This window comes from Larimichthys crocea, chromosome III (genome assembly GCF_000972845.2).
Source record: "Larimichthys crocea isolate SSNF chromosome III, L_crocea_2.0, whole genome shotgun sequence".
Taxonomy (NCBI): Eukaryota; Metazoa; Chordata; class Actinopteri; family Sciaenidae; genus Larimichthys; species Larimichthys crocea.
Window position 1 is genome coordinate 22748777 of NC_040013.1, and position 11394 is coordinate 22760170.

An 11394-nucleotide genomic window follows, 5' to 3' on the forward strand; every position below is an offset into this window, starting at 1 on the left:
TTTAATTTCCCCCTCCACATTTTAAAATTCCCCTGTGCATATTTAAATCCTATGCAAATGTTTAGTTTCATTGCACATGTTTAATTTTGCTATCTATCTATCTATCTATCTATCTATCTATCTATCTATCTATCAAAATGGATGCAGTATCTGTGATGTCACCACTGACAGTATAAAGAATGAACATTGCATGCGTGATATCACTTTTAAGTTTCTGAAGAGCCGTTATGAAGCTCAAAATATACGGCTCTGGCCGCCTCCATCTTAGTGGTGGTTCTGCTGTGCAATGTTTTGCAAGAAAAGTAAAAGTTCTACAACATGAAAAAACACTTTTATGATAATACATAATAAAAGAAGGCAGATTTAATGGAGTAGAGAAAAGATATGAACATAAATGACCTGGACTAGATTGAACAATATAATCGAACAGTCAAAACACAACAGTTTTGTCATCCACCTCCATCTTCATTAATTCTCTCCTCCTCATTCTCATTCCCTGTTAAACAACACATAACATCACCTCCTGCTCCTCGATAAAACACGGCTGCTGTAACTGCTGGCACTGTCTCACATCATGGATAAGGATACACACACACACACACATGTCTTTTCACCTCTGTATCTCTGTGTTTTTTACTATTTCTGTTTCTCCACTTTATTTTGATTCAGTTGGTTCAATTTGATTATGAAATCAAAACTGAACAGCCTCTGCTGCTTTTAAAAATGGCTTTGCAACACTGATGAGTTACACCACTTGTATGGAACGCGCTCTGTGAATAATTTGAACGGGAATGATGTGTTTATATGTTTCTGATGAGCTCTCAGTTACGGGAGGAGAAAAATCAGGGGAAAAACTAATTACGGAGGTTTTTCCAGGAGGCGGTCTGTTGATTGGCTGCATATATAAAACCCCACAGAGCCTTGGTTTTCCCCGCATTTCTTCTGATATTAATTATCACATCAAGAGGAGAGGAAACAAGATCGTTATAATGTGGAGAAGATGGGGAGAAGAGAAGGGAGAGAGGTGAAGCACTGCAGATGAGAGAAGAGACAGGAGGAAGGTATGAGAGGGTATAATAAATGGAGATGGTGGAGGGATTAAACACTGTTTACAGATGGTAATTAAAAAGTGTGTGTCAATCATCCACGCAGCATGAAACAAACTGGGAAATATAAACATGTCTTACTCTTATAGGTGTCTGTTTAATATGTACATTATGTTTTGTATATTAGATTAAACTTTATTTTCACAGAGGCAGAAAAAATAGTAAGCGTCCCAGCACAGACCACAGTATGGTGCACTGAGATGCCTTTGAGCAAAGCACCGGACCCCTAAATGCTCCCAGGGTGCTGCTATGTGGCGCTACACATTTGCATGCACTGTCAGTCGACCACTGACCACTGTCAGTCGCTCTCTCTCAAGCCATCAGACGTCGTGTCACTGTTTTAGACTGCGAGATGCAAGATACAAACCAAATGAACCAAGCCTGAACACAACAGGTAGAGTATTACAGTTTAAATCATCAACTCCACCCAGATAGCACTCGGTTTCAGTGACATTTCAGGCTGGCTGTCGAGGGGTTTTGATCGGTTGGTCATCGAATCGGCCACTGATCTAACTTTTCTCCAAAAGTTAGATCTGTGGTTGAACTTTTCCTCCGCAGGTTGCTGCAGGGTATCCCCCCCCCCCCCCCCCCCCCATTCAAAGGAATTAGGCCTTAGTAAAGCTGCCGCAACGAGCTAGAAGAGCAGCTTTAATGTGCCTTGGCACTGATTCCACAAGTCTCTTACCGGATGGATGGAACAACATCCAGCAGGGTTGGTGGTCCAAAATCTCCCATAGGTGTTCAACTGGGATGAGATCTGGTGACTGCAAAGGCCTTATTATACACATCATGAATCACATCCTTTTCATACTCATGAAAGCATCTAATGACACCTCATGCCCTGGATGGCATCTACATTCATTATATTCCTTCATTCACCTCTTCCGTTTTTTCCTTTGATTTGCCGCCCATCTATATGTTCACACGTGTATTTGGCCACTCACAGTTATATCACCAATCATTTCTAGCCTTTGGACATGATTTCCTGAGAGACCGGTGATTATCCACTGCACATGTTTCAATTGCATCTTATTTAAGATCATTTTCTCAATATTACAGCCCATTTTTTTCAATACAGTGGAGATCTGCAATCAAAGACCTGCTAAAGAAAGAACAGCCGTCCAGCTGTGTGACAGCAGGAGGTGGGAGTTGCTGTTGAAAGAATCAATGCCTTTCCTACAGCAACTTTCCTCCAAAATAATTGCCCCATAATGACAGCTTCATCCAAGGTTTTATGTAAAAGAGTGAGTCACTTTTCTCGGCTTTGTACAGTAGAAAGCGGAGGAGTGAGGAGTGGGAAAATATATTTTTCTTTTCTTTTTTTTTTGAGGTAAGCACAGTGCTGCTGGAGTTCAGTGATACTCAAGTCAAAGTAAGAGAAGTTTGTCTTGGAAACACAGAAGTGCAGCTCACTGAGAAAGTGTTGAAGTTGATGCAGTTTGGTTTGAGTGGGCTGTTTCAAGCCAGAAAGGTCAGCTGTTATACTGGATGTTATCTTGCATGTAAAAGTCAGTTAATTTTGTACAAAGACAAGGTGACTGGCAGTTGGACGTCTTCCAAGTCAAGTGCGGAAGATAAGCAGGGTTGATCAGACCAGATTAGTTTCACCACTGCTGTTTCAAAAACACCTTGGCAAAGAGCATTGGGCAAAAGAGTGTTCAAACGTGAAAAAAATGTGTTGTAAGCAGATGTCAAGCTCTTGCCATTGCTACTGGATAAGGAGGAGAAAGAAAGCCTGTAAACAAATCATAATTTGTTCAGCTTCGGGACTGATCTTTTGGATACATCTGGCAGTCATGGTGTTTTGTTCCTGATTACAACCACACAGCATTTTAAATTTGCAAACATAAACCAGTGCTGTCTCTCAGTTCGAATACTTCTGTTAGTACACATCTGTGTAGTACAGCGTGTACTCTGTGTGCGCAGTGGACTATTTTCGGCTGGGTATTTCTGTGTCGGTTTATATACAGCTGTTGTGCATCTACCGGAAATGTTGATCGCAACACTTTACTGCTTTTTGTTCTTCGCCAAATTGCATTGACGCAAACGCTCTGGTTGGTTGCAATTCGGCCGCCGCTTCAACTCCAGCTTCCTCGGCTGCCAATTTCACAATGTGGTTCTTTTTCCTTCTGCTGTGTAGCAAAATGGTGACCACTGAGGCCGACATTCAATGTTGTATGAAAACTAGCAAAAATAGCAACTGTAAGTATGGATGCATGTGAATTTACCCAGGAAACTCTCGTGTTTCTGTGTTGGGCAAGCCCTGCACATGAGTTTTCAATTATTCGGGGCGGATTAGAGCTCTCAGGTTTAAGTTGGATCTAAGCTGTGAGGGGATAAATTGTCCTGCGCTCACAGGAAAGTGCACAAGAAAACAAACCCGGAAAGAGAGAATGAGTACTGAGAAGAAGCCTAATCAAGTGTGGGTGAACCTCGGCTGTTTATGAGCTTCAAAAGCAGTCGCTTCAGAACAAAAAGCTCCTGATACTCAGTCGTCCTCTATCTGTTTAGGTTAGTTTGTCCCAGAATTATGGTTGGTCTTTAAATGAGTCAGCAAATGCACAAATCCCACTGAGACACAAAGAGAGCATATTCCTCTTGTGGTAAGGTATTCTGCACACATATAAGGCCCAGACTGACTGATGTTACATCTTGTTATACTCAATCTCATCTTTATTATACTTGAACTCCTCATTTTCTACCAAAGACTGAAATCCCCGGGCTTGAAATAAGACCGCACATCACCTTTTCCTGCTCAATCATAATCTGTCTCTCCTCTATACGCTCCACTGCGCTCCTACCTGAACTTAAACATCACCTTCACCTCTCTCCTCGTCTCTCAGGAGACCATTTTAGCGTGTCCAGATTAGACGATATGATCCGTTGTCTTTGAACTGCAACTCCTGCAAGGCTTGTCTGTATAACAGTGCATGTATAACAAAGACCTCATATTAAAGCAACTGCTAATTTGCTGGTATTAATTGTGAACGGTATGAAAGTCGGCCTCCTGCTCAAATCAGCAATCATTTTCACGCGACTGTTGCTAATTGCAGTTTGCAGTTATATATTTAACTCAAACCCACAAATGGAAATCTTCCATCCATTAGCTGTTGAAAGACTACATGCTTTTTGCCTCGGTTTAAGATAAATGTGTTCAAATTTAAATTCAAGTAGCGGTACCACGAAATATTATATTATGGAAAGAGCAGTCACTGGTAGGCTGTTAAATCCTTACACACATATACGTACACACTTTTGGACACAACCTGTTTGACACACTTTTACAATATGAACAACTTGATCGAGAAAGAGAGACGAAATCCTCCAGTCGTCTGTCTTCTCCAGGTGGCTTTAGAGATTAAAGGTACACATCTATCACACTTGCCAAGGACTCTCTCCTCCTCTCTCTAGGCAGCGAGTCAGCAGTTGGATATAGAGTGCGTGAATAGTGATTATTTGTGTTGGGTTTTAAAAATAATCCACAGTTAAAACCACAACAGGAGACAAGACGCAGCAAAGCAACTGAGTAAAAATCACGAAATCTCAATAACAGGACAAATGTCAGCCACACTTTGTGAATATAACAATCAGCTGATGAAGTCTGACCTCAGGTGACCTGAGGAGGAGGCTGTTCCTCCTCATGATGCCGGAGCTAAAACTGTAAAAGCACAGCTTTATGTGGAGTCTTGACCCACAGAACATTTAACAGCTGCTGGTCAGCAGATCTGAGAAGTGCCGGCGTTATATATGGAGTTAAAAGATCAGAAATATATGGGAGTGAGTGGGAGACATGTGGGAACAAGGGACCGGGGGTATGATGATATTTACAAGAAGACAAAGAAGACATTGACAAAAAAACATTTGTTATACTGTGACTTCTTCCTCCTTAGATATTTTCTAGATGCGATTTGACTCATTCTCACCACTGTCAAAAACCCTGACAAACCCATTGCATGCTACCTGTGTGGAAGTGCCAAAAACTGCAATTCCTCAAGTGTCCACTTGAAGCTGGCTACAGAACAACTCAATCTCCATTAGTCTCCATGTTCAAATGTCCAACTTCACAGCAGAAATAAACATGTTTACAGCCTGGTACAAAAAAAAGTTTTAGCCTCTATAGCAACTCTTTGCTGTACATTCAAACAGATCTTAAATATAGTATTTATTATTTTTTGTGTGGGAAAGAAATTAGTGTTTCAAACAGCTTGAACAACTGAATGTAGTTTTTCTATTATAGCAATCACAGACACTCTGACAAACACTTTGTCAACAGTAAATGTGTTTATGCTGTATTTCTAAAGCACCTTGAGTTTCACTGAAATCAGCCGGTGACTCGCCAGCAGAATGAGCAAAAGCACAAAGCAGCAGGACACACAAAGAGAGGCAGGTAGTTAGAGAGTGAGCGGAGTTCGGGTCATTATACCTTGGCGTGGATCGATACTGTAACTCCCTGCTGTCCACTCTCTGACACCTCCTCTTCCTCTCCTCCTCCTCGTCTTCCATCCTCACACAGAAAGGACGGGACATGAGGCAAGGGGAGGTGACATCACACCTGACCTTAACCGTACAAACCAATAATCATCACCAAATCCTTCCTGGCTTTGTTTGAAAGCAACATTGTTTCACTCTTCTACCATAAAATAAGAGGCCACTAAGTCACACACCACTAACTATTTGACTGATTTTGGTGAAACTGGGTCACATCTGATGGAGGAGATGTATCTGATGGACAGTAGAGTAAACTGCTGCAAACTACAGCTTCACAGGAGAGGAGTCGGTGTCGTGCCAAGACTGCTGCTGGGCAAGAGATGCAATGTAAACAGGCTCAGCAGCCTCTATGGACATAATAATAGAGACAAAGTTGACATGAGAAAAGGTGAAAGTTGGTGAGAAAGAAGGACAAGAGCAAATCTGGGACTGACTTTTAGACGTTGGCGAGAGCGTCGTGAGATAAAAGGCTGTCAGACAGACGCTTGATAGAGACAGCTGAAGAGTGACAGGCAGGTAGGATGACAGAGAGGGAGGATGACAAGCAGCAAAAGGGCCACAGGTTGAAATCGATCCATGGGCTGCTGCAGCAAGGACTGAACCTTTGTACATGGGGTGCATGCTCTACCAGCTAAAGTTACCAGGGCACCCCAACTTGTTAGTTTTTTTTTAATCAAAAGTCAACTTTAACATTTAGTCTCACACTATTTTGTTTGAGATACACTGTACAGAAAAAAAGTAGGCTTATTATGGAGTTTCACATAAAATCAGTGGCGGACTCAGGCTGTCTGAGGGACAGGGGTGAAAACAATAAAAAGAGAACCAGCTGCATCCCTGCGGAGCACCAGCACATGAAAAAGTTTTCTAGTACGTGCCCTTAATAGCAGCCCAAAGTGCCACTCAGACTCAGGCACTTTGGGCTACCATTAAGGGCACGTTATCATGTTTTATCTACCACAAGGGCAACACAACATATTTCTGGACAAAAGCATCATTGTAACAGGCAGTCAGTGTGTTGCACTCTTGCAACATGTGTCAGTCTGTCATCTTAAATCTCTTTCTATCTAAAAAAAAAAAAAAAATGTCCAGCCATTAGTTTGGTCCATGATGTTTTCTTTTCTCTTTTTTCACTGTGGCAAAAAAAAAGAAGACAAAATGACATCACATGCAGGCATTTCCAGCAGCTACAATGATACTTGATGTTTCATAAATCCATAACATGGTGTCTGTCCTGGAGAGTAAAAGAGAAAAAAGCTTCTCTTTGCACCATCTTTCAGCTAAGACAATTTTCTACTCCCAGAAAAAAAGCACCACAATGCATCGCAGCCATAAAAATCTATAACCCAAAGCTAAATCGCTCCCATATCAGATACCAGAAAGCATCTGGGATATGCAGGCAATCATTAACTTATCAAGAAGTAGATGAATGTAATTAAGATTTCAGCACAATACCACACTAAATGCAGTAAACATCACTGAGTGATGTCGAACAGTGCAAGATGACTGGAGGAAGGATTTCCTAAGTAAATGGTGTGGATATTATAAGTTGGTGACAGCAGCTTTGACAGGCTATCTGATGAAGTTGTTATTTAGGAGGGAATCTGTACAGAGGCGGTGGGTAGAAAAAACATTACCGTTGCCAGGAGGAATAGTAGGTGAAAGGAATACGAAAAAGGCAGGAAGAGGAGGAGGATGAAATGATGAAATCCAATTGTGCTTATACATTTGGCTTGAGGGAGGGAGAGGAGGGAGAAGAGGGGGCACGTGGAGAAAGGAAAAAAAAGTGTAGGAGAGGTAAAGAAACGCTGGAGAAAAACCGAAGGAGCGGAAATGAAAAAATACAGTTTGTGGAAGCGGTGAGAAAATACTCTGAAAGTGATGTGTCCATGTGACTGTGCACACCGGTCCGTATGAGTCTGACGTGAACAAAGGAGATGGGAAGAAATGGGAAGAAAGCGGAGGATAAAATTAGTTTTTAATGCAATAGGTGAGGTGAGCAAAAGAAGATGGGGGGGGGTTGTGAGACAGGACGGGACGGAAATGAATGGAAGCATAAGAGGGAGTGAAGGGTTGAGGGGACATGAGTTAGAGGAGACCGAAGGGGAGGAGTAGAGAAGAAAAGAATGGAAATGGGATGCTAGAAATTTGAGGGAAGGGGAGAGATGATAAATATGGAGCGATGAGGATTATTATGGAAGTATAGAGGAGAGGGAGCATTCAGGAGGAAAGGAGCATGAAGGAACAAGAAGAAAATGGGACAGTGTGGGAGGAAGGAGAGAGGAATGAAGGGAGGTACAGACTGTAAAAGGATGAGCATGGAGGAATAATTTCAGGGGAAAAGGGGATAAAAGATGGGCGGTAAGGAGGATGAAAGAAAGAAAGGGCATGTGGGAAACAAGGGAATTGTAAGTACTTAAGTATACCATGAGTTGCAGAGTGATAAACGGCAGGATGATGGTAAGAAACTCAACAGAGAAAGTGTTTGTGTGTGTCAGGCAGCAGAAAGCTAATGAGACATAAAGAAAGAAAGAGAAAGAGGGCGAAAACATATGGACACCCACAGAGAACAAAGGACGGATGAGAGAAAAAGAAAGGGAATCATTAAGTTGTGACATTACCAAGATAACAGCATGAAACAAAAAGTATCTTAAGGATTGGAAGCCGTTATTTCATGGTAGATCATAGTGTCCTATAAAAAACCAAAGCATTGTGGATTAGAATGATTTTTAATTAAAGTCAAAGACAGGTTCTGGTTGTGGTTTTCCATAGCTTCTGGTATATTGAGGCCAAGGGCTCATTCTTTTTCTTACAAGAGCCATGTAACATTCATCCCTTTCTGCACACAGGGGCGATAACTGCCTGTGAAATCTGACTTGTTAGTTACTGCTGAGGCACTAACAAGAACAGGAGAGATGTTAATACAAGAGGGGGGATCTACAAACCTGTTTAATGGTGAGTTGCCTTCATTCACTTCTGAGGGCGATTTTCATTCAGTCTGGATCGCTCTAGGCTCGGATGATTTTATCTCAACTCGCTTCATTACACAGACAGAGTTTAACTTGACATTTAAGTAAATTCAATATTTAACCTCACCCCCGGTATGTCTTCCCTCTGGACATCTGTTCATTATCTGCAATCTTTTTATGCCACCTTCTCTTAATGTCAGATAAACTGTGTCATCTTTCACAGCCGGCGTCACATTTTTACCTGCAGTGATGACCGACCATGACCGGGATTATTCATCATTACTCACTCTGTCTGACACACTGTGATGACACAGTGAGACACGGCTTGATCATATGGAAGGTCTTATTACAGTTACATCAAGTTAGTTTGCTTTCCGGATATCAGCTGGCTGCTGCGGAAACCCAGAAACATTGCCTGTTGCCCCCAGGGGCTAAATCATAGCCAATGCATTTCAAATGGACAAACAGACCTGTGGGTATTTTAGCACTTATATTATTATGTAATTGTGATATTTTACATGCTTCTGGATGACCAAATTCCATGCTCTACCCCTGTGTTGTTGTTGAATCTAGTACTGGTGAGAGGCTACCACTGTCAGCCAGTAGTACATTAAAGACAATATAAGTCTTAAGTTGTGTGCTGTTGGTCTTTAAAGCCAAAACATAGGTGAGATTGTGTGAGTCATATTCTTTGCAAATGTTTATTGTAATCCCATTTCCCACTCAGAAAATGAAAACTATTCAGCAGACAAAAGAATATCTGACTTCGGGAAATATTTGAAATGCTCCTTTTTGTCACAGCTGTATGGGTGTATCTGTTTGACAGCAGCTGGCAGGCTGAGCACCGGCAGGGAAACGAGAGCCAAACTTGAAACTAGTGATTAAAACCATAAACTCATTAGGAAAATATTCACTGATGTACTAAATCAAGTGAGAAGTAGGGTCATTTTCTCATAAGACTCTGACTTATTTTATGCAACCAGTAAAGTCGCCTCCTGCACAGGTACTTTCACATAGGCTTCACTTATCACAAGCTATGTTCACTATTTATATTAGAGTCCATGAGCATCAGGACATAAGCTAACACAGCACGGCTCAGCATGGCACGGCTCTGGAAAGCAGCCGAATACCCTGCAGTCATGTAAAAGCTGTTGCCAGTTAGTCCGAGAGAAATGTATTTTAAATGATTGCCATTCCATTATTCATTTAACCAGCATTCTGTACTTATTACACATGTTGAATAATGTAAGCTGATAAATAATTTACCGTGAGATAAAAATGGCTCCAATTTTAACTGCGCGTTCACAATTAGCTGAGAATAAGAGACGACGCAAGATAAGAGAACAAAAAGGACGGAGACCTTTGTTTGAAAATGAATTAGCAAAATATGGATTTAACTATGCAAAATAATAAGGTTGTGATTCAGGTTAATGATAGTGACAAAGTGAAAGAGAGGGAAGCTGAGAAAGAGAGACAGAGCTGTTAGGAGGAAAATCTGGGTGAAGAGTCTTCTCTCTCTTCTCTGGGTTTAACAGCTACTTATTAAGATCAGTTCACATGTCGCCTTGCGCAGACATTTGTGGCTGAAGTGCCAAATCAAACTGTCACAGAGATTTCACTGCTGTTGGAAAGTTTCCTCCGTACAGTACATATGACCTCCAGGTTATGCTTCCTGTGTATTAGCTGAGGTTCGAAACCAGGAACCTTGAGGCGACAGTGCTAACCACTGCACCACCGTGCCACCTGTTACACATCCCCTCATAGCTGCCCATCCATCCATTTGCTGTAGCGCCGGATCCTTATCGGGGTCACGAGGGGATGGAGCCAGTCCCAGCTGATATTGGGCAAGAAGTGGCATACACCCTGAACGAGTTGCCAGTTCATCACTGGCCACTAATTAACCTGAATCTTTTGAACTGTGAGAGGAAGCCAGAGTACTCGGACCGCAGAGCTATTTTTGGTGTGAATGTCCAGTAAACGTGAGGCTGTTTGCCAACTTCGTAAATTGCATCTGCCTTACAGTAACATTACAATAAATCAGAGATCGGTCCGATAGCTTGTCAACCTTGTGAAGCACCGCAAATGTTGCTGTGTAAGTGATGAGGACACAGAGAAGGCAATTTGGGAAGAGTAACAAACTAGACAGCAGTGAAAATTGATACAACTGCAGTAAAATATGACCAGCAGTGATTCCTTACAGTACACACAAGCAGGCAGTGACACGCACACACACACTTCATTGAATTATTCCACATACTCAAACACTTATAACGGCGTACAACACCACTGCATGCAGGACGATATTTTTAATCTGGTCATGGCCAAACCAGATCAATACTGAACGCAGGGAGGACACGTCATATTTCTCTGTGCATCCAGAATGACTCACACAGCATAAACCTGCAGTATTTTTAAACATCCTGTTTGTGATGCATGGCTTAAATCCAACAGTTAATGGCCAGTGAGCTACAGGGGAGAACGTTTTACAGCCATCATCATTTCCCTTTAGGAGAAACACTTTCCACGTCCAATAGAGGCGGTTTGTCCTCAGAAGACTGCATCTTTAGTATGATTTCCTCAGATGACATACTATCCTTTCCTTGAAGCATGACAGCCCCTTTGAGCTGGCTGAAAAATTGTACAAGAATGAGGATCCAAAGCTTTTCGAAAATGATCCCCCTCTGCAGCAGCCGCAACATTCTAGTTTTATGCTAACTGTGGACTGAAAGTGTGGATTTATCTGGGAACTTCTATAGATAGCCAGCAAATTAAACCATCAGTCATGGAGTGACCTTGACGTACCGACGTACCGTATACTTGAGAAAATTGGAAAA